Genomic DNA, 19,377 nt, shown 5'->3' on the forward strand with positions numbered 1-19,377 from the left:
CCCGGGTGGGCTCGAGCCACCAGCCTTTCGGTTAACAGCTGAACGCGCTAACCATTGCGCCACGGAAGCCCAAAAACTAAATGTTCGTCAGGTATTGTGGAAAAACTCTGACTTTTTACGTTACATTTGAGATCCCATAACACCGCTCCCGGGTGGGCTCGAACCACCAACCTTTCGTTTAACAGCCGAACGCGCTAACCATTGCGCCACGGAAGCCCAAAAAATAAATGTTCGTCAGGTATAGTGGAAAAACTTTGCCTTTTTACGTTACATTTGAGACTTCACAACACCGCTCCCGGGTGGGCTCGAACTACCAACCTATTGGTTAACAGCCGAACGCGCTAACAATTGAGCCACGGAAGCTCAGAAATTGAATGGTTGTCAGGTATTGTGGAAAAACTCTGACTTTTTACGTTACATTTGAGATCCCATAACACCGCTCCCGGGTGGGCTCGAACCACCAACCTTTCGGTTAACAGCTGAACGCGCTAACCATTGCGCCACGGAAGCCTAAAAATTAAATGTTCGTCAGGTATTGTGGAAAAACTTTGCCTTTTTACGTTACATTTGAGACTTCACAACACCGCTCCGGGTGGGCTCGAACCACCAACCTATTGGTTAACAGCCGAACGCGCTAACCATTGAGCCACGGAAGCTCAGAAATTGAATGGTTGTCAGGTATTGTGGAAAAGTTATGACTTTTCACGCTACATCTGAGACCCCACAACACCTCTCCCGGGTGGGCTCGAGCCACCAGCCTTTCGGTTAACAGCTGAACGCGCTAACCATTGCGCCACGGAAGCCCAAAAATTAAATGTTCGTCAGGTATTGTGGAAAAACTCTGACTTTTTACGTTACATTTGAGATCCCATAACACCGCTCCCGGGTGGTCTCGAACCACCAACCTATTGGTTAACAGCCGAACGCGTTAACCATTGAGCCACGGAAGCTCAGAAATTGAATGGTTGTCAGGTATTGTGGAAAAAGTCTGACTTTTTACGTTACATTTGAGATCCCATAACACCGCTTCCGGGTGGGCTCGAACCACCAACCTTTCGGTTAACAGCTGAACGCGCTAACCATTGCGCGACGGAAGCCCAAAATTTAAATGTTCGTTAGCTATTGTGGAAAAACTCTGACTTTTTACGTTACATTTGAGATCCCATATAACCGCTCCCGGGTGGGCTCGAACCACCAACCTTTCGGTTAACAGCCGAACGCGCTAACCATTGCGCCATGGAAGCCCAAACAATAAATGGTCGTCAGGTATTTTGGAAAAACTTTGGCTTTTTACGTTACATTTGAGAACACATAACACCGCTCCCGGGTGGGCTCGAACCACCAACCTATTAGATAACAGCCGAACGCTCTAAGCATTGAGCCACGGAAGCTCAAAAATTAAATGGTTGTCAGGTATTGTGGAAAAATTATGACTTTTCACGCTACATCAGAGACCCCACAACACCTCTCCCGGGTGGGCTCGAACCACCAGACTTTCGGTTAACAGCTGAACGCGCTAAAAAATGCGCCACGGAAGCCCAAAAATTAAATTTTCGTCAGGTATTGTTGAAAAACTCTGACTTTTTACGTTACATTTGAGACCCCACAACACCTCTCCCGGGTGGGCTCGAACCACCAACCTTTCGGTTAACAGCTGAACGCGCTAACCATTGCGCCACGGAAGCCCAAAAACTAAATGTTCGTCAGGTATTGTGGAAAAACTTTGCCTTTTTACGTTACATTTGAGACTTCACAACACCGCTCCGGGTGGGCTCGAACCACCAACCTATTGGTTAACAGCCGAACGCGCTAACCATTGAGCCACGGAAGCTCAGAAATTGAATGGTTGTCAGGTATTGTGGAAAAGTTATGACTTTTCACGCTACATCTGAGACCCCACAACACCTCTCCCGGGTGGGCTCGAGCCACCAGCCTTTCGGTTAACAGCTGAACGCGCTAACCATTGCGCCACGGAAGCCCAAAAATTAAATGTTCGTCAGGTATTGTGGAAAAACTCTGACTTTTTACGTTACATTTGAGATCCCATAACACCGCTCCCGGGTGGGCTCGAACCACCAACCTTTCGTTTAACAGCCGAACGCGCTAACCATTGCGCCACGGAAGCCCAAAAAATAAATGTTCGTCAGGAATAGTGGAAAAACTTTGCCTTTTTACGTTACATTTGAGACTTCACAACACCGCTCCCGGGTGGGCTCGAACTACCAACCTATTGGTTAACAGCCGAACGCGCTAACAATTGAGCCACGGAAGCTCAGAAATTGAATGGTTGTCAGGTATTGTGGAAAAACTCTGACTTTTTACGTTACATTTGAGATCCCATAACACCGCTCCCGGGTGGGCTCGAACCACCAACCTTTCGGTTAACAGCTGAACGCGCTAACCATTGCGCCACGGAAGCCTAAAAATTAAATGTTCGTCAGGTATTGTGGAAAAACTTTGCCTTTTTACGTTACATTTGAGACTTCACAACACCGCTCCGGGTGGGCTCGAACCACCAACCTATTGGTTAACAGCCGAACGCGCTAACCATTGAGCCACGGAAGCTCAGAAATTGAATGGTTGTCAGGTATTGTGGAAAAGTTATGACTTTTCACGCTACATCTGAGACCCCACAACACCTCTCCCGGGTGGGCTCGAGCCACCAGCCTTTCGGTTAACAGCTGAACGCGCTAACCATTGCGCCACGGAAGCCCAAAAATTAAATGTTCGTCAGGTATTGTGGAAAAACTCTGACTTTTTACGTTACATTTGAGATCCCATAACACCGCTCCCGGGTGGGCTCGAACCACCAACCTTTCGTTTAACAGCCGAACGCGCTAACCATTGCGCCACGGAAGCCCAAAAAATAAATGTTCGTCAGGAATAGTGGAAAAACTTTGCCTTTTTACGTTACATTTGAGACTTCACAACACCGCTCCCGGGTGGGCTCGAACTACCAACCTATTGGTTAACAGCCGAACGCGCTAACAATTGAGCCACGGAAGCTCAGAAATTGAATGGTTGTCAGGTATTGTGGAAAAACTCTGACTTTTTACGTTACATTTGAGATCCCATAACACCGCTCCCGGGTGGGCTCGAACCACCAACCTTTCGGTTAACAGCTGAACGCGCTAACCATTGCGCCACGGAAGCCTAAAAATTAAATGTTCGTCAGGTATTGTGGAAAAACTTTGCCTTTTTACGTTACATTTGAGACTTCACAACACCGCTCCGGGTGGGCTCGAACCACCAACCTATTGGTTAACAGCCGAACGCGCTAACCATTGAGCCACGGAAGCTCAGAAATTGAATGGTTGTCAGGTATTGTGGAAAAGTTATGACTTTTCACGCTACATCTGAGACCCCACAACACCTCTCCCGGGTGGGCTCGAGCCACCAGCCTTTCGGTTAACAGCTGAACGCGCTAACCATTGCGCCACGGAAGCCCAAAAACTAAATGTTCGTCAGGTATTGTGGAAAAACTCTGACTTTTTACGTTACATTTGAGATCCCATAACACCGCTCCCGGGTGGGCTCGAACCACCAACCTTTCGTTTAACAGCCGAACGCGCTAACCATTGCGCCACGGAAGCCCAAAAAATAAATGTTCGTCAGGTATAGTGGAAAAACTTTGCCTTTTTACGTTACATTTGAGACTTCACAACACCGCTCCCGGGTGGGCTCGAACTACCAACCTATTGGTTAACAGCCGAACGCGCTAACAATTGAGCCACGGAAACTCAGAAATTGAATGGTTGTCAGGTATTGTGGAAAAACTCTGACTTTTTACGTTACATTTGAGATCCCATAACACCGCTCCCGGGTGGGCTCGAACCACCAACCTTTCGGTTAACAGCTGAACGCGCTAACCATTGCGCCACGGAAGCCTAAAAATTAAATGTTCGTCAGGTATTGTGGAAAAACTTTGCCTTTTTACGTTACATTTGAGACTTCACAACACCGCTCCGGGTGGGCTCGAACCACCAACCTATTGGTTAACAGCCGAACGCGCTAACCATTGAGCCACGGAAGCTCAGAAATTGAATGGTTGTCAGGTATTGTGGAAAAGTTATGACTTTTCACGCTACATCTGAGACCCCACAACACCTCTCCCGGGTGGGCTCGAGCCACCAGCCTTTCGGTTAACAGCTGAACGCGCTAACCATTGCGCCACGGAAGCCCAAAAATTAAATGTTCGTCAGGTATTGTGGAAAAACTCTGACTTTTTACGTTACATTTGAGATCCCATAACACCGCTCCCGGGTGGGCTCGAACCACCAACCTTTCGTTTAACAGCCGAACGCGCTAACCATTGCGCCACGGAAGCCCAAAAAATAAATGTTCGTCAGGAATAGTGGAAAAACTTTGCCTTTTTACGTTACATTTGAGACTTCACAACACCGCTCCCGGGTGGGCTCGAACTACCAACCTATTGGTTAACAGCCGAACGCGCTAACAATTGAGCCACGGAAGCTCAGAAATTGAATGGTTGTCAGGTATTGTGGAAAAACTCTGACTTTTTACGTTACATTTGAGATCTCATAACACCGCTCCCGGGTGGGCTCGAACCACCAACCTTTCGGTTAACAGCTGAACGCGCTAACCATTGCGCCACGGAAGCCTAAAAATTAAATGTTCGTCAGGTATTGTGGAAAAACTTTGCCTTTTTACGTTACATTTGAGACTTCACAACACCGCTCCGGGTGGGCTCGAACCACCAACCTATTGGTTAACAGCCGAACGCGCTAACCATTGAGCCACGGAAGCTCAGAAATTGAATGGTTGTCAGGTATTGTGGAAAAGTTATGACTTTTCACGCTACATCTGAGACCCCACAACACCTCTCCCGGGTGGGCTCGAGCCACCAGCCTTTCGGTTAACAGCTGAACGCGCTAAACATTGCGCCACGGAAGCCCAAAAACTAAATGTTCGTCAGGTATTGTGGAAAAACTCTGACTTTTTACGTTACATTTGAGATCCCATAACACCGCTCCCGGGTGGGCTCGAACCACCAACCTTTCGTTTAACAGCCGAACGCGCTAACCATTGCGCCACGGAAGCCCAAAAAATAAATGTTCGTCAGGTATAGTGGAAAAACTTTGCCTTTTTACGTTACATTTGAGACTTCACAACACCGCTCCCGGGTGGGCTCGAACTACCAACCTATTGGTTAACAGCCGAACGCGCTAACAATTGAGCCACGGAAACTCAGAAATTGAATGGTTGTCAGGTATTGTGGAAAAACTCTGACTTTTTACGTTACATTTGAGATCCCATAACACCGCTCCCGGGTGGGCTCGAACCACCAACCTTTCGGTTAACAGCTGAACGCGCTAACCATTGCGCCACGGAAGCCTAAAAATTAAATGTTCGTCAGGTATTGTGGAAAAACTTTGCCTTTTTACGTTACATTTGAGACTTCACAACACCGCTCCGGGTGGGCTCGAACCACCAACCTATTGGTTAACAGCCCAACGCGCTAACCATTGAGCCACGGAAGCTCAGAAATTGAATGGTTGTCAGGTATTGTGGAAAAGTTATGACTTTTCACGCTACATCTGAGACCCCACAACACCTCTCCCGGGTGGGCTCGAGCCACCAGCCTTTCGGTTAACAGCTGAACGCGCTAACCATTGCGCCACGGAAGCCCAAAAACTAAATGTTCGTCAGGTATTGTGGAAAAACTCTGACTTTTTACGTTACATTTGAGATCCCATAACACCGCTCCCGGGTGGGCTCGAACCACCAACCTTTCGTTTAACAGCCGAACGCGCTAACCATTGCGCCACGGAAGCCCAAAAAATAAATGTACGTCAGGTATAGTGGAAAAACTTTGCCTTTTTACGTTACATTTGAGACTTCACAACACCGCTCCCGGGTGGGCTCGAACTACCAACCTATTGGTTAACAGCCGAACGCGCTAACAATTGAGCCACGGAAGCTCAGAAATTGAATGGTTGTCAGGTATTGTGGAAAAACTCTGACTTTTTACGTTACATTTGAGATCCCATAACACCGCTCCCGGGTGGTCTCGAACCACCAACCTATTGGTTAACAGCCGAACGCGTTAACCATTGAGCCACGGAAGCTCAGAAATTGAATGGTTGTCAGGTATTGTGGAAAAAGTCTGACTTTTTACGTTACATTTGAGATCCCATAACACCGCTTCCGGGTGGGCTCGAACCACCAACCTTTCGGTTAACAGCTGAACGCGCTAACCATTGCGCGACGGAAGCCCAAAATTTAAATGTTCGTTAGCTATTGTGGAAAAACTCTGACTTTTTACGTTACATTTGAGATCCCATATAACCGCTCCCGGGTGGGCTCGAACCACCAACCTTTCGGTTAACAGCCGAACGCGCTAACCATTGCGCCATGGAAGCCCAAACAATAAATGGTCGTCAGGTATTTTGGAAAAACTTTGGCTTTTTACGTTACATTTGAGAACACATAACACCGCTCCCGGGTGGGCTCGAACCACCAACCTATTAGATAACAGCCGAACGCTCTAAGCATTGAGCCACGGAAGCTCAAAAATTAAATGGTTGTCAGGTATTGTGGAAAAATTATGACTTTTCACGCTACATCAGAGACCCCACAACACCTCTCCCGGGTGGGCTCGAACCACCAGACTTTCGGTTAACAGCTGAACGCGCTAAAAAATGCGCCACGGAAGCCCAAAAATTAAATTTTCGTCAGGTATTGTTGAAAAACTCTGACTTTTTACGTTACATTTGAGACCCCACAACACCTCTCCCGGGTGGGCTCGAACCACCAACCTTTCGGTTAACAGCTGAACGCGCTAACCATTGCGCCACGGAAGCCCAAAAACTAAATGTTCGTCAGGTATTGTGGAAAAACTCTGACTTTTTACGTTACATTTTGTTTCCTCTTTTAAATTCCACCAGATATGAAAAAAGCAAACATATCTTCTTTTTGTTATTGTTTTATAAAGATGAAGGTTAATTAGATTCAAATTATTAACTAGCACTCTCGGCAACAGCCATATCACGCTGCCTACACCGGTTCTCGTCCGATAACTGAAGTTAAGCAGCGTCGAGCGCAGTCAGTACTTGGGAGGGAGACCACTTAGGAACAATGCGTGCCGTTGGCTTTTTCCTTTTTGTTTCCTCTTTTAAATTCCACCAGATATGAAAAAAGCATACATATCTTCTTTTTGTTATCTTTTTATAAAGTAGAAGTTTAATTAAATTGAAATTATTAACTAGCACTCTCAGCAACGGCCATATCACGCTGAATACACCGGTTCTCGTCCGATTACCGCAGTTAAGCAGCGTCGAGCGCAGTCAGTACTTGGGAGGGAGACCACTTAGGAACACTGCTTGCCGTTAGCTTTTTCACTTTTTTTTTGTCTTTTAAATTCCAATAGATATGAAAAAAGCAAACATATTTACTTTTTGTTATTGTTTTAAAAAGATGAAGGATAATTTGTCTCACTTACTTTAAATTCGAATTATTGACTAGCACTCTCGGCAACGGTGATATCACGCTGAAAACACCGGTTCTCGTCCGATCACCGAAGTTAAGCTGCGTCGAGCGCAGTCAGTACTTGGGAACACTGCGTGCCGTTGGCTTTTTCCTTTTTAAATTTTTGTTAAAAGAAGAGAAAACTTATGGCAATTAAATACAAGTATTTTATTAGGTGTAGAATGCCTAATTAAAATACATTAAGATGAGAGCTTTCGGCTCGAGAGCCTTCATCAGTCATACTAAAATCTAAAACGCGTGACACATAACAAAGTAACCTCGGTTTTTAAAAAATCATATCACGCCCTCTTTTGAACAAGATGCCTGTCGTCTATGACTCCCCAATATTTTATTAGCAAATATAGTTTAAAAATAAAAGAAGTTTTTACACCCTTAATTTTTTTTTTAAAACCCTTAAAAATTAAGGGTGTAAAAGACATAAATAATATTTTAATGTCATAACGTAAACTTTTTAATTAGTATTAAATATGACAATGTGTTTATTTATAATAAGGAGAGCCTCAGGACAATTTTTAGAAATGTCAGAATGTCTGCTTTTAATTTTTGGGTTAATTTATATTTTATCTAAGGAATTTGTTTAATTTTCATGTGAACATGCTATACTTAAAAAACATTAAAGTTTATTTTAAATAAGTTTTATTTACAATAAAATGTATACTATCAAAGATAACATTTTTCAAGGATCCCATTTGGGCTTTATAAATTTCACCCCTAATTAAATTCTAAATTTAACTCAATCAATCTGACAAAATGGAGAATAAAAAAGAGTAAAACTTTGTTAGCTTTATCATAGCCACCCTTTATTTTTATAAGGTACTTTTTTACTATAAAAATTTTTTAAAATAATTTTGATTAAAAAATCCTTTCGTACTAATTTAATCCATGAATAATTAACTAAAGATAGAAACCAACCTGGCTTACACCGGTTTGAACTCAAATCATGTAAAATATTACTAGTCGAACAGACTATCTTTTAAAGCTCCTGCACCCTAAAGAAATTTTAATTCAACATCGAGGTCATAATCCCATTCTTCGATTTGAACTCCCTAAATGGATTATGCTGTTATCCCTAAAGTAACTTAATCTTCTTCTCAATAAAATTGGATCAATAATTTTAAAATATATTAGTTTTTAACTTTAGATATGAAAAAAGCAAACATATTTACTTTTTGTTATTGTTTTAAAAAGATGAAGGTTAATTTGTCTCACTTACTTTAAATTCGAATTATTGACTAGCACTCTCGGCAACGGTGATATCACGCTGAAAACACCGGTTCTCGTCCGATCACCGAAGTTAAGCTGCGTCGAGCGCAGTCAGTACTTGGGAACACTGCGTGCCGTTGGCTTTTTCCTTTTTGTTTCCTCTTTTAAATTCCACCAGATATGAAAAAAGCAAACATATCTTCTTTTTGTTATTGTTTTATAAAGATGAAGGTTAATTAGATTCAAATTATTAACTTGCACTCTCGGCAACAGCCATATCACGCTGACTACACCGGTTCTCGTCCGATAACCGAAGTTAAGCAGCGTCGAGCATATCTGGTGGAATTTAAAAGAGGAAACAAAAAGGAAAAAGCCAACCTCACGCAGTGTTCCTAAGTGGACTCCATCCCAAGTACTGACTGCGCTCGACGCTGCTTAACTTCGGTTATCGGACGAGAACCGGTGTAGTCAGCGTGATATGGCTGTTGCCGAGAGTGCTAGTTAATAATTTGAATCTAATTAACCTTCATCTTTATAAAACAATAACAAAAAGAAGATATGTTTGCTTTTTTAATATCTGGTGGAATTTAAAAGAGGAAACAAAAAGGAAAAAGCCAACGGCACGCAGTGTTCCCAAGTACTGACTACGCTCGACGCTGCTTAACTTCGGTGATCGGACTAGAACCGGTGTTTTCAGCGTGATATGGCCGTTGCCGAGAGTGCTAGTTAATAATTCGAATTTAAAGTAAGTGAGACAAATTAACCTTCATCTTTATAAAACAATAATAAAATGAAGATATTTTTGCTTTTTTCATATCTGGTGGAATTTAAAAGAGGAAACAAAAAGGAAAAAGCCAACCTCACGCAGTGTTCCTAAGTGGACTCCCTCCCAAGTACTGACTGCGCTCGACGCTGCTTAACTTCGGTTATCGGACGAGAACCGGTGTAGTCAGCGTGATATGGCTGTTGCCGAGAGTGCTAGTTAATAATTTGAATCTAATTAACCTTCATCTTTATAAAACAATAACAAAAAGAAGATATGTTTGCTTTTTTCATATCTGGTGGAATTTAAAAGAGGAAACAAAAAGAAAAAAGCCAACGGCACGCAGTGTTCCCAAGTACTGACTACGCTCGACGCTGCTTAACTTCGGTGATCGGACGAGAACCGGTGTTTTCAGCGTGATATGGCCGTTGCCGAGAGTGCTAGCTAATAATTCGAATTTAAATTAAGTGAGACAAATTAACCTTCATCTTTTTAAAACAATAACAAAAAGAAAATGTTTGCTTTTTTCATATCTATTGGAATTGAAAAGACAACAAAAAAGTGAAAAAGCTAACGGCATGCAGTGTTCCTAAGTGGCCTCCCTCCCAAGTACTGACTGCGCTCGACGCTGCTTATCTTCAGTGAACGGACGAGAACCGGTGTTTTCAGCGTGATATGGCCGTTGCCGAGAGTGCTAGTTAATAATTCGAATTTAAATTAAGTAAGACAAATTAACCTTCATCATTTTAGAACAACAACAAAAAGAAAATATATTTGCTTTTTTCATATCTGTTGGAATTTAAATGAGAAAAAAAAAGTGAAAAAGCTAACGGTACGCAGTGTTCCTAAGTGGTCTCCCTCCCAAGTACTGACTGCGCTCGACGCTGCTTAACTGCGGTGATCGGACGAGAACCGGTGTATTCAGCGTGATATGGCCGTTGCTGAGAGTGCTAGTTAATAATTTCAATTTAATTAAACTTCTACTTTATAAAAAGATAACAAAAAGAAGATATGTTTGCTTTTTTCATATCTGGTGGAATTTAAAAGAGGAAACAAAAAGTAAAAAGCCAACGGCACGCAGTGTTCCCAAGTACTGACTGCGCTCGACGCTGCTTAACTTCGGTGATCGGACGAGAACCGGTTTTTTCAGCGTGATATGGCCGTTGCCGAGAGTGCTAGTTAATAATTCGAATTTAAAGTAAGTGAGACAAATTAACCTTCATCTTTTTAAAACAATAACAAAAAGAAAATATGTTTGCTTTTTTCATATCTGTTGGAATTTAAATGAGAAAAAAAAAGGAAAAAGCCAACGGCACGCAGTGTTTCCAAGTACTGACTGCGCTCGACGCTGCTTAACTTCGTTGGTCGGACGAGAACCGGTGTTTTCAGCGTGATATGGCCGTTGCCCAGACTGCTAGTTAATAATTTGAGATTAATTAACCTTCATCTTTGTAAAACAATATCAAAAAGAAGATATGTTTGCTTTTTTATATCTGGTGGAATTTAAAAGAGGAAATAAAAGTGAAAAAGCCCACGTCACGCAGTGTTTCCAAGTACTGACTGCGCTCGACGCTGCTTAACTTGGTTGTTCGGAGGAGAACCGGTGTTTTCAGCGTGATATGGCCGTTGCCGAGAGTGCTAGATAATAATTCGAATTTAAATTAAGTGAGACAAATTAACCTTCATCTTTTTAAAACAATAACAAAAAGAAGATATGTATGCTTTTTTCATATTTGGTGGAATTTAAAAGAGGAAACAAAAAGGAAAAAGCCAACCTCACGCAGTGTTCCTAAGTGGACTCCCTCCCAAGTACTAACTGCGCTCGACGCTGCTTAACTTCGGTTATCGGACGAGAACCGGTGTAGTCAGCGTGATATGGCTGTTGCCGAGAGTGCTAGTTAATAATTTGAATCTAATTAACCTTCATCTTTATAAAACAATAACAAAAAGAAGATATGTTTGCTTTTTTCATATCTGGTGGAATTTAAAAGAGGAAACAAAAAGGAAAAATATTAAACTTTTTCGAAGCCATAGTGTAAGTTAATAATTAAATTTTTGTTAAAAGAAGAGAAAACTTATGGCAATTAAATACAAGTATTTTATTAGGTGTAGAATGCCTAATTAAAATACATTAAGATGAGAGCTTTCGGCTCGAGAGCCTTCATCAGTCATACTAAAATCTAAAACGCGTGACACATAACAAGGTAACCTCGGTTTTTAAAAAATCATATCACGCCCTCTTTTGAACAAGATGCCTGTCGTCTATGACTCCCCAATATTTTGCTAATAAAATATTGGGGAGTCATAGACGACAGGCATCTTGTTCAAAAAAGGGCGTGATATGATTTTTTAAAAACCGAGGTTACTTTGTTATGTGTCACGCGTTTTAGATTTTAGTATGACTGATGAAGGCTCTCGAGCCGAAAGCTCTCATCTTAATGTATTTTAATTAGGCATTCTACACCTAATAAAATACTTGTATTTAATTGCCATAAGTTTTCTCTTCTTTTAACAAAAATTTAAAAAGGGAAAAGCCAACGGCACTCAGTGTTCCCAAGTACTGACTGCGCTCGACGCAGCTTAACTTCGGTGATCGGACGAGAACCGGTGTTTTCAGCGTGATATCACCGTTGCCGAGAGTGCTAGTCAATAATTCGAATTTAAAGTAAGTGAGACAAATTAACCTTCATCTTTTTAAAACAATAACAAAAAGTAAATATGTTTGCTTTTTTCATATCTATTGGAATTTAAAAGACAAAAAAAAAGTGAAAAAGCTAACGGCAAGCAGTGTTCCTAAGTGGTCTCCCTCCCAAGTACTGACTGCGCTCGACGCTGCTTAACTGCAGTAATCGGACGAGAACCGGTGTATTCAGCGTGATATGGCCGTTGCTGAGAGTGCTAGTTAATAATTTCAATTTAATTAAACTTCTACTTTATAAAAAGATAACAAAAAGAAGATATGTATGCTTTTTTCATATCTGGTGGAATTTAAAAGAGGAAACAAAAAGTAAAAAGCCAACGGCACGCATTGTTCCTAAGTGGTCTCCCTCCCAAGTACTGACTGCGCTCGACGCTGCTTAACTTCAGTTATCGGACGAGAACCGGTGTAGGCAGCGTGATATGGTTGTTGCCGAGAGTGCTAGTTAATAATTTGAATCTAATTAACCTTCATCTTTATAAAACAATAACAAAAAGAAGATATGTTTGCTTTTTTCATATCTGGTGGAATTTAAAAGAGGAAACAAAATGTAACGTAAAAAGTCAGAGTTTTTCCACAATACCTGACGAACATTTAGTTTTTGGGCTTCCGTGGCGCAATGGTTAGCGCGTTCAGCTGTTAACCGAAAGGTTGGTGGTTCGAGCCCACCCGGGAGAGGTGTTGTGGGGTCTCAAATGTAACGTAAAAAGTCAGAGTTTTTCCACAATACCTGACGAAAATTTAATTTTTGGGCTTCCGTGGCGCATTTTTTAGCGCGTTCAGCTGTTAACCGAAAGTCTGGTGGTTCGAGCCCACCCGGGAGAGGTGTTGTGGGGTCTTTGATGTAGCGTGAAAAGTCATAATTTTTCCACAATACCTGACAACCATTTAATTTTTGAGCTTCCGTGGCTCAATGCTTAGAGCGTTCGGCTGTTATCTAATAGGTTGGTGGTTCGAGCCCACCCGGGAGCGGTGTTATGTGTTCTCAAATGTAACGTAAAAAGCCAAAGTTTTTCCAAAATACCTGACGACCATTTATTGTTTGGGCTTCCGTGGCGCAATGGTTAGCGCGTTCGGCTGTTAACCGAAAGGTTGGTGGTTCGAGCCCACCCGGGAGCGGTTATATGGGATCTCAAATGTAACGTAAAAAGTCAGAGTTTTTCCACAATAGCTAACGAACATTTAAATTTTGGGCTTCCGTCGCGCAATGGTTAGCGCGTTCAGCTGTTAACCGAAAGGTTGGTGGTTCGAGCCCACCCGGAAGCGGTGTTATGGGATCTCAAATGTAACGTAAAAAGTCAGACTTTTTCCACAATACCTGACAACCATTCAATTTCTGAGCTTCCGTGGCTCAATGGTTAACGCGTTCGGCTGATAACCAATAGGTTGGTGGTTCGAGCCCACCCGGGAGCGGTGTTATGGGATCTCAAATGTAACGTAAAAAGTCAGAGTTTTTCCACAATACCTGACGAACATTTAATTTTTGGGCTTCCGTGGCGCAATGGTTAGCGCGTTCAGCTGTTAACCGAAAGGCTGGTGGCTCGAGCCCACCCGGGAGAGGTGTTGTGGGGTCTCAGATGTAGCGTGAAAAGTCATAACTTTTCCACAATACCTGACAACCATTCAATTTCTGAGCTTCCGTGGCTCAATGGTTAGCGCGTTCGGCTGCTAACCGAAAGGTTGGTGGTTCGAGCCCACCCGGGAGCGGTGTTATGGGATCTCAAATGTAACGTAAAAAGTCAGAGTTTTTCCACAATACCTGACAACCATTCAATTTCTGAGCTTCGGTGGCTCAATTGTTAGCGCGTTCGGCTGTTAACCAATAGGTTGGTGGTTCGAGCCCACCCGGGAGAGGTGTTGTGGGGTCTCAAATGTAACGTAAAAAGTCAGAGTTTTTCCACAATACCTGACGAACATTTAATTTTTGGGCTTCCGTGGCGCATTTTTTAGCGCGTTCAGCTGTTAACCGAAAGTCTGGTGGTTCGAGCCCACCCGGGAGAGGTGTTGTGGGGTCTCTGATGTAGCGTGAAAAGTCATAATTTTTCCACAATACCTGACAACCATTTAATTTCAGAGCTTCCGTGGCTCAATGCTTAGAGCGTTCGGCTGTTATCTAATAGGTTGGTGGTTCGAGCCCACCCGGGAGCGGTGTTATGGGTTCTCAAATGTAACGTAAAAAGCCAAAGTTTTTCCAAAATACCTGACGACCATTTATTGTTTGGGCTTCCGTGGCGCAATGGTTAGCGCGTTCGGCTGTTAACCGAAAGGTTGGTGGTTCGAGCCCACCCGGGAGCGGTGTTATGGGATCTCAAATGTAACGTAAAAAGTCAGAGTTTTTCCACAATAGCTAACGAACATTTAAATTTTGGGCTTCCGTCGCGCAATGGTTAGCGCGTTCAGCTGTTAACCGAAAGGTTGGTGGTTCGAGCCCACCCGGGAGCGGTGTTAAGAAGTGTCAAATGTAACGTTAAAAGGCAAAGTTTTTCCACAATACCTGACGAACATTTAATTTTCAGGCTTCCGTGGCGCAATGGTTAGCGCGTTCAGCTGTTAACCGAAAGGTTGGTGGTTCGAGCCCACACGGGAGCGGTGTTATGGGATGTCAAATGTAACGTAAAAAAACAGAGTTTTTCCACAATACCTGACGAACATTTAATTTTCAGGCTTCCGTGGCGCAATGGTTAGCGCGTTCAGCTGTTAACCGAAAGGTTGGTGGTTCGAGCCCACCCGGAAGCGGTGTTGTGGGGTCTCAAATGTAACGTAAAAAGGCAAAGTTTTTCCACAATACCTGACGAACATTTATTTTTTGGGCTTCCGTGGCGCAATGGATAGCGCGTTCGGCTGTTAACCGAAAGGTTGGTGGTTCGAGCCCACACGGGAGCGGTGTTATGGGATCTCAAATGTAACGTAAAAAGTCAGAGTTTTTCCACAATACCTGACGAACATTTAATTTTCAGGCTTCCGTGGCGCAATGGTTAGCGCGTTCAGCTGTTAATCGAAAGGTTGGTAGTTCGAACCCACCCGGAAGCGGTGTTGTGGGGTCTCAAATGTAACGTAAAAAGTCAGAGTTTTTCCACAATACCTGACGAACATTTAATTTTTGGGCTTCCGTGGCGCATTTTTTAGCGCGTTCAGCTGTTAACCGAAAGTCTGGTGGTTCGAGCCCACCCGGGAGAGGTGTTGTGGGGTCTCTGATGTAGCGTGAAAAGTCATAATTTTTCCACAATACCTGACAACCATTTATTGTTTGGGCTTCCGTGGCGCAATGGTTAGCGCGTTCAGCTGTTAACCGAAAGGTTGGTGGTTCGAGCCCACCCGGGAGCGGTGTTATTTGATTTCAAATGTAACGTAAAAAGTAAGAGTTTTTCCACAATACCTGACGAACATTAAATTTTTGGGCTTCCGTGGCGCAATGGTTAGCGCGCAGCGCGTTCAGCTGTTAACCGAAAGGTTGGTGGTTCGAGCCCACCCGCGAGAGGTGTTGTGGGGTCTCTGATGTAGCGTGAAAAGTCATAACTTTTCCACAATACCTGACAAATATTTAATTTCTGAGCTACCGTGGCTCAATGGTTAGCGCGTTCGGCTGTTAACCAATAGGTTGGTGGTTCGAGTCCACCCGGGAGCGGTGTTATGGGATCTCAAATGTAACGTAAAAAGTCAGAGTTTTTCCACAATACCTGACGAACACTTAATTTTTGGGCTTCCGTTGCGCAATGGTTAGCGCGTTCAGCTGTTAACCGAAAGGTTGGTGGTTCGAGCCTTTCGGTTAACAGCTGAACGCGCTAACCATTGCGCCACGGAAGCCTGAAAATTAAATGTTCGTCAGGTATTGTGGAAAAACTCTGACTTTTTACGTTACATTTGAGACCCCATAACACCGCTCCCTTGTGGGCTCGAACCACCAACCTTTCGGTTAACAGCCGAACGCGCTATCCATTGCGCCACGGAAGCCCAAAAAATAAATGTTCGTCAGGTATTGTGGAAAAACTCTGACTTTTTACGTTACATTTGACATCCCATAACACCGCTCCCGTGTGGGCTCGAACCACCAACCTTTCGGTTAACAGCTGAACGCGCTAACCATTGCGCCACGGAAGCCTGAAAATTAAATGTTCGTCAGGTATTGTGGAAAAACTTTGCCTTTTTACGTTACATTTGAGACTTCACAACACCGCTCCCGGGTGGGCTCGAACCACCAACCTATTGGTTAACAGCCGAACGCGCTAACCATTGAGCCACGGAAGCTCAGAAATTGAATGGTTGTCAGGTATTGTGGAAAAACTGACTTTTTACGTTACATTTGAGATCCCATAACACCGCTCCCGGGTGGGCTCGAACCACCAACCTTTCGGTTAACAGCTGAACGCGCTAACCATTGCGCCACGGAAGCCTAAAAGTTAAATGTTCGTCAGGTATTGTGGAAAAACTCTGACTTTTTACGTTACATTTGAGACCCCACAACACCGCTCCCGGGTGGGCTCGAACCACCAACCTTTCGGTTAACAGCCGAACGCGCTAACCATTGCGCCACGGAAGCCCAACAATTTAATGTTCGTCAGGTATTGTGGAAAAACTCTGACTTTTTACGTTACATTTGAGATCCCATAACACCGCTCCCGGGTTGGCTCGAACCACCAACCTATTGGTTAACAGCCGAGCGCGCTAACCATTGAGCCACGGATGCTCAGAAATTAAATGGTTGTCAGGTATTGTGTAAAAGTTATGACTTGTCACGCTACATCAGAGACCCCACAACACCTCTCGCGGGTGGGCTCGAACCACCAACCTTTCGGTTAACAGCTGAACGCGCTGCGCGCTAACCATTGCGTCACGGAAGCCCAAAAATTTAATGTTCGTCAGGTATTGTGGAAAAACTCTGACTTTTTACGTTACATTTGAGACCCCGCAACCGAGGGGGAAACCACTTGTGAAATCAGGTGTACAAAATTTTTGAAATCACAATTGAAGTCCATAAATTGTTTTTGAAGTCTCTATAAATCGCAAAGTTTAGTTGAAATCTCGGAAGTCTTAGGAAGTCCCTAGAGAATCCCTTGAAGTCATGCGAAGTCCCTTGGAAATCGCTTGAAGTCATTCGAAGTGTTTCGGAAGTCTCTTGAAGTCATACGAAATCCCTTTGAAATCTCTTGAAGTCTCTCTGAAGTCATACGAATTCCCTTTGAAATCTCTTGAAGTCTCTTGGAAATCTCTTGAAGTCTCTTGGAAATCTCTTGAAGTCTCTTGGAAATCTCTTGAAGTCTCTTGGAAATCTCTTGAAGTCTCTTGGAAATCTCTTGAAGTCTCTTGGAAATCTCTTGAAGTCTCTTGGAAATCTCTTGAAGTCTCTCGGAAATCTCTTGAAGTCTCTTAGAAGTCATACGAAGTCCGTTGGAAATCTCTTGAAGTCAAATGAAGTGCTAGAAAAATCCCTTGAAGTCTATTGAAATTCCGTCTTTCATAAGTGGAAATTTCCTTTTCTACAAATTTTATTTTCAATACTCTTGATCAGGGCCGGAAATAAGCATAGGACACTGGAATTTTAAAATGTGCCATAATTTTGTTAAAAACTAAGGGGGTCACTGGACAGTTTGACCAATAAAATTTTGGAAGTTTTGATAGTTTGACTATGGAGATGTGATACTATTTCTCCACACTACAGTGGACAATGTCCTATAAATTTTCCAGTCAAACAGGGGGGGCCCTGGTCTTGATCCCTCAATTTTCGGCCGTTTTCGGAGGTGCAATGCTACCAGACTCTTGTGCCAGACACACTTCCCCAGAATTTTTTCCTTTTTGGACTTATTGTCGGCTGCTAATCATTCCGTTTTCAAAGAATATTCGTAAAAACTATATATTTTTGTTTGTGGCGAAGTTTAATTGGCTTAATTTAAACTACTATTTAACTAAATTGGGAACCTTTAAAATACAGCATACAAGCAGACAATTTAAAAATTGTGTCTTCTAGTTCTCTGAACTATGAATTCGAGTATGAATCAGACGATAATCAGTTTCAAAAACCTGAGGGGTCAAACGTTTTGGAAAAAGTGTACGGGATTTCGAAATCCAATTTGATTTCTTCGGATTTCGTTTGATTTCGTCGGATTTCAATTGATTTCGTCGGATTTTGTTTGATTTCAAAGTTCGATAAAATGCAACGGATTTTGCAATTTTTCCCGTGATTTCCTCGGATTTTTTCCATGATTTTGGCAGATTTTGGGATATTTCAATTGATTTCGTTGGATTTTGTGATTTCTTTTGAGCTTGGATTTCGTGAATTTTCTAATGGATTTCGCGATTTCGTTACTGATTTTGTCGTTTCTTTGTTGATTTTGTGGTATCTTTACTGATTTTGTGATTTCTCTACTGATTTTGTGATTTCTTTACTGTTTTGTTATTTCGTTATTGATTTCGGATTTTTTGTGAGATTTCTTAAGTTGGATTTCGCGGGTAGCGTACGGGATTTCATGAATGACCGACCCCTTGCAAAAACTACTGCCCAAGCGCTCACTGGCGTGATTGAGTTAGCTATGCCACGACAAAAACTTCTTTCTGTAAATAGCGGCCGATCACCATAGATATAGTAAAACTATAAAGGGTCTAGATCCACTTCTCTGGCTTAGGCTTAACGAAAAAAACGCGGAAGGGGCAACGAGCAGACAGCCGCTATTTTCTGGGGGTAGCCGTATAAAACGCCATCTATCGGAGACAAATTCAAGTGGTGAGAAGTAAATCGCGCGGGAAATGGGCTACCCCCAGAAAATAGCGGCTGTCTGCTCGTTGCCCCTTCCGCGTCGACCTCCCATTGAATTGTGTATCTATCTACCCTTTTAACATATCTATGCCGATCACGTGATCATAGTTTACCGCGTGAAACGTCGCAGAATTCTTGAGACATAAGCGAAGATCAAATGGATCAGTATACTATCCGGTCTTGTATCTGCGCCAAATAATTCTGCATAGATATATTGCTTTCGGTTGCGCTGCACCTTAGTACTTAATAGCGAAGTACATAGATATTTTTAATTATTACAATTTAATGAAGTCTTGAGAAAAAAATAGAAATCGGCTTTAGTCTATAAATTCTATTGAAGTCACTTGAAGTCTTTAAATTATGTTGAAGTCACTAGAAGTCTTTGCAAATTCTATTGAAGTCACTTGAAGTCTATAAAATGTAATGAAGTCACTTGAAGTCTATAAATTATATTGA

General features: G+C 42.8%; 2 non-coding genes and 16 pseudogenes across 2 annotated transcripts; 6 read left to right on the forward strand and 12 right to left on the reverse strand.

The window, feature by feature from the left end:
* The first annotated feature begins 6,995 nt into the window (after positions 1 to 6,995).
* LOC149590560 (5S ribosomal RNA) lies at positions 6,996 to 7,114 on the forward strand (annotated as a pseudogene).
* A 123-nt stretch (positions 7,115 to 7,237) lies between these two features.
* LOC149590561 (5S ribosomal RNA) lies at positions 7,238 to 7,355 on the forward strand (annotated as a pseudogene).
* A 137-nt stretch (positions 7,356 to 7,492) lies between these two features.
* On the forward strand, positions 7,493 to 7,595 carry LOC149590562 (5S ribosomal RNA; annotated as a pseudogene).
* Positions 7,596 to 8,752: 1,157 nt separating this feature from the next.
* On the forward strand, positions 8,753 to 8,855 carry LOC149590563 (5S ribosomal RNA; annotated as a pseudogene).
* A 228-nt stretch (positions 8,856 to 9,083) lies between these two features.
* LOC149590564 (5S ribosomal RNA) lies at positions 9,084 to 9,202 on the reverse strand (annotated as a pseudogene).
* A 122-nt stretch (positions 9,203 to 9,324) lies between these two features.
* Positions 9,325 to 9,427, reverse strand: LOC149590565 (5S ribosomal RNA; annotated as a pseudogene).
* A 137-nt stretch (positions 9,428 to 9,564) lies between these two features.
* LOC149590566 (5S ribosomal RNA) lies at positions 9,565 to 9,683 on the reverse strand (annotated as a pseudogene).
* Positions 9,684 to 9,805: 122 nt separating this feature from the next.
* LOC149590567 (5S ribosomal RNA) lies at positions 9,806 to 9,908 on the reverse strand (annotated as a pseudogene).
* Positions 9,909 to 10,043: 135 nt separating this feature from the next.
* Positions 10,044 to 10,162, reverse strand: LOC149590568 (5S ribosomal RNA; annotated as a pseudogene).
* A 137-nt stretch (positions 10,163 to 10,299) lies between these two features.
* On the reverse strand, positions 10,300 to 10,417 carry LOC149590569 (5S ribosomal RNA; annotated as a pseudogene).
* Positions 10,418 to 10,540: 123 nt separating this feature from the next.
* Positions 10,541 to 10,643, reverse strand: LOC149590570 (5S ribosomal RNA; annotated as a pseudogene).
* A 136-nt stretch (positions 10,644 to 10,779) lies between these two features.
* On the reverse strand, positions 10,780 to 10,882 carry LOC149590571 (5S ribosomal RNA; annotated as a pseudogene).
* A 361-nt stretch (positions 10,883 to 11,243) lies between these two features.
* LOC149590572 (5S ribosomal RNA) lies at positions 11,244 to 11,362 on the reverse strand (annotated as a pseudogene).
* A 645-nt stretch (positions 11,363 to 12,007) lies between these two features.
* Positions 12,008 to 12,110, reverse strand: LOC149590573 (5S ribosomal RNA; annotated as a pseudogene).
* Positions 12,111 to 12,247: 137 nt separating this feature from the next.
* LOC149590574 (5S ribosomal RNA) lies at positions 12,248 to 12,365 on the reverse strand (annotated as a pseudogene).
* A 123-nt stretch (positions 12,366 to 12,488) lies between these two features.
* On the reverse strand, positions 12,489 to 12,607 carry LOC149590575 (5S ribosomal RNA; annotated as a pseudogene).
* Positions 12,608 to 13,513: 906 nt separating this feature from the next.
* TRNAI-GAU (transfer RNA isoleucine (anticodon GAU)) lies at positions 13,514 to 13,586 on the forward strand. Its single transcript has one exon. It is a non-coding gene; the product is annotated as a tRNA-Ile (tRNA).
* Positions 13,587 to 13,807: 221 nt separating this feature from the next.
* Positions 13,808 to 13,880, forward strand: TRNAS-GCU (transfer RNA serine (anticodon GCU)). Its single transcript has one exon. It is a non-coding gene; the product is annotated as a tRNA-Ser (tRNA).
* Positions 13,881 to 19,377: the final 5,497 nt, after the last annotated feature.

Source organism: Phalangium opilio, unplaced genomic scaffold (genome assembly GCF_054372755.1).
Source record: "Phalangium opilio isolate 3A_F unplaced genomic scaffold, DU_Popi_V2 ptg000505l_1, whole genome shotgun sequence".
NCBI classification, from domain to species: Eukaryota; Metazoa; Arthropoda; class Arachnida; order Opiliones; family Phalangiidae; genus Phalangium; species Phalangium opilio.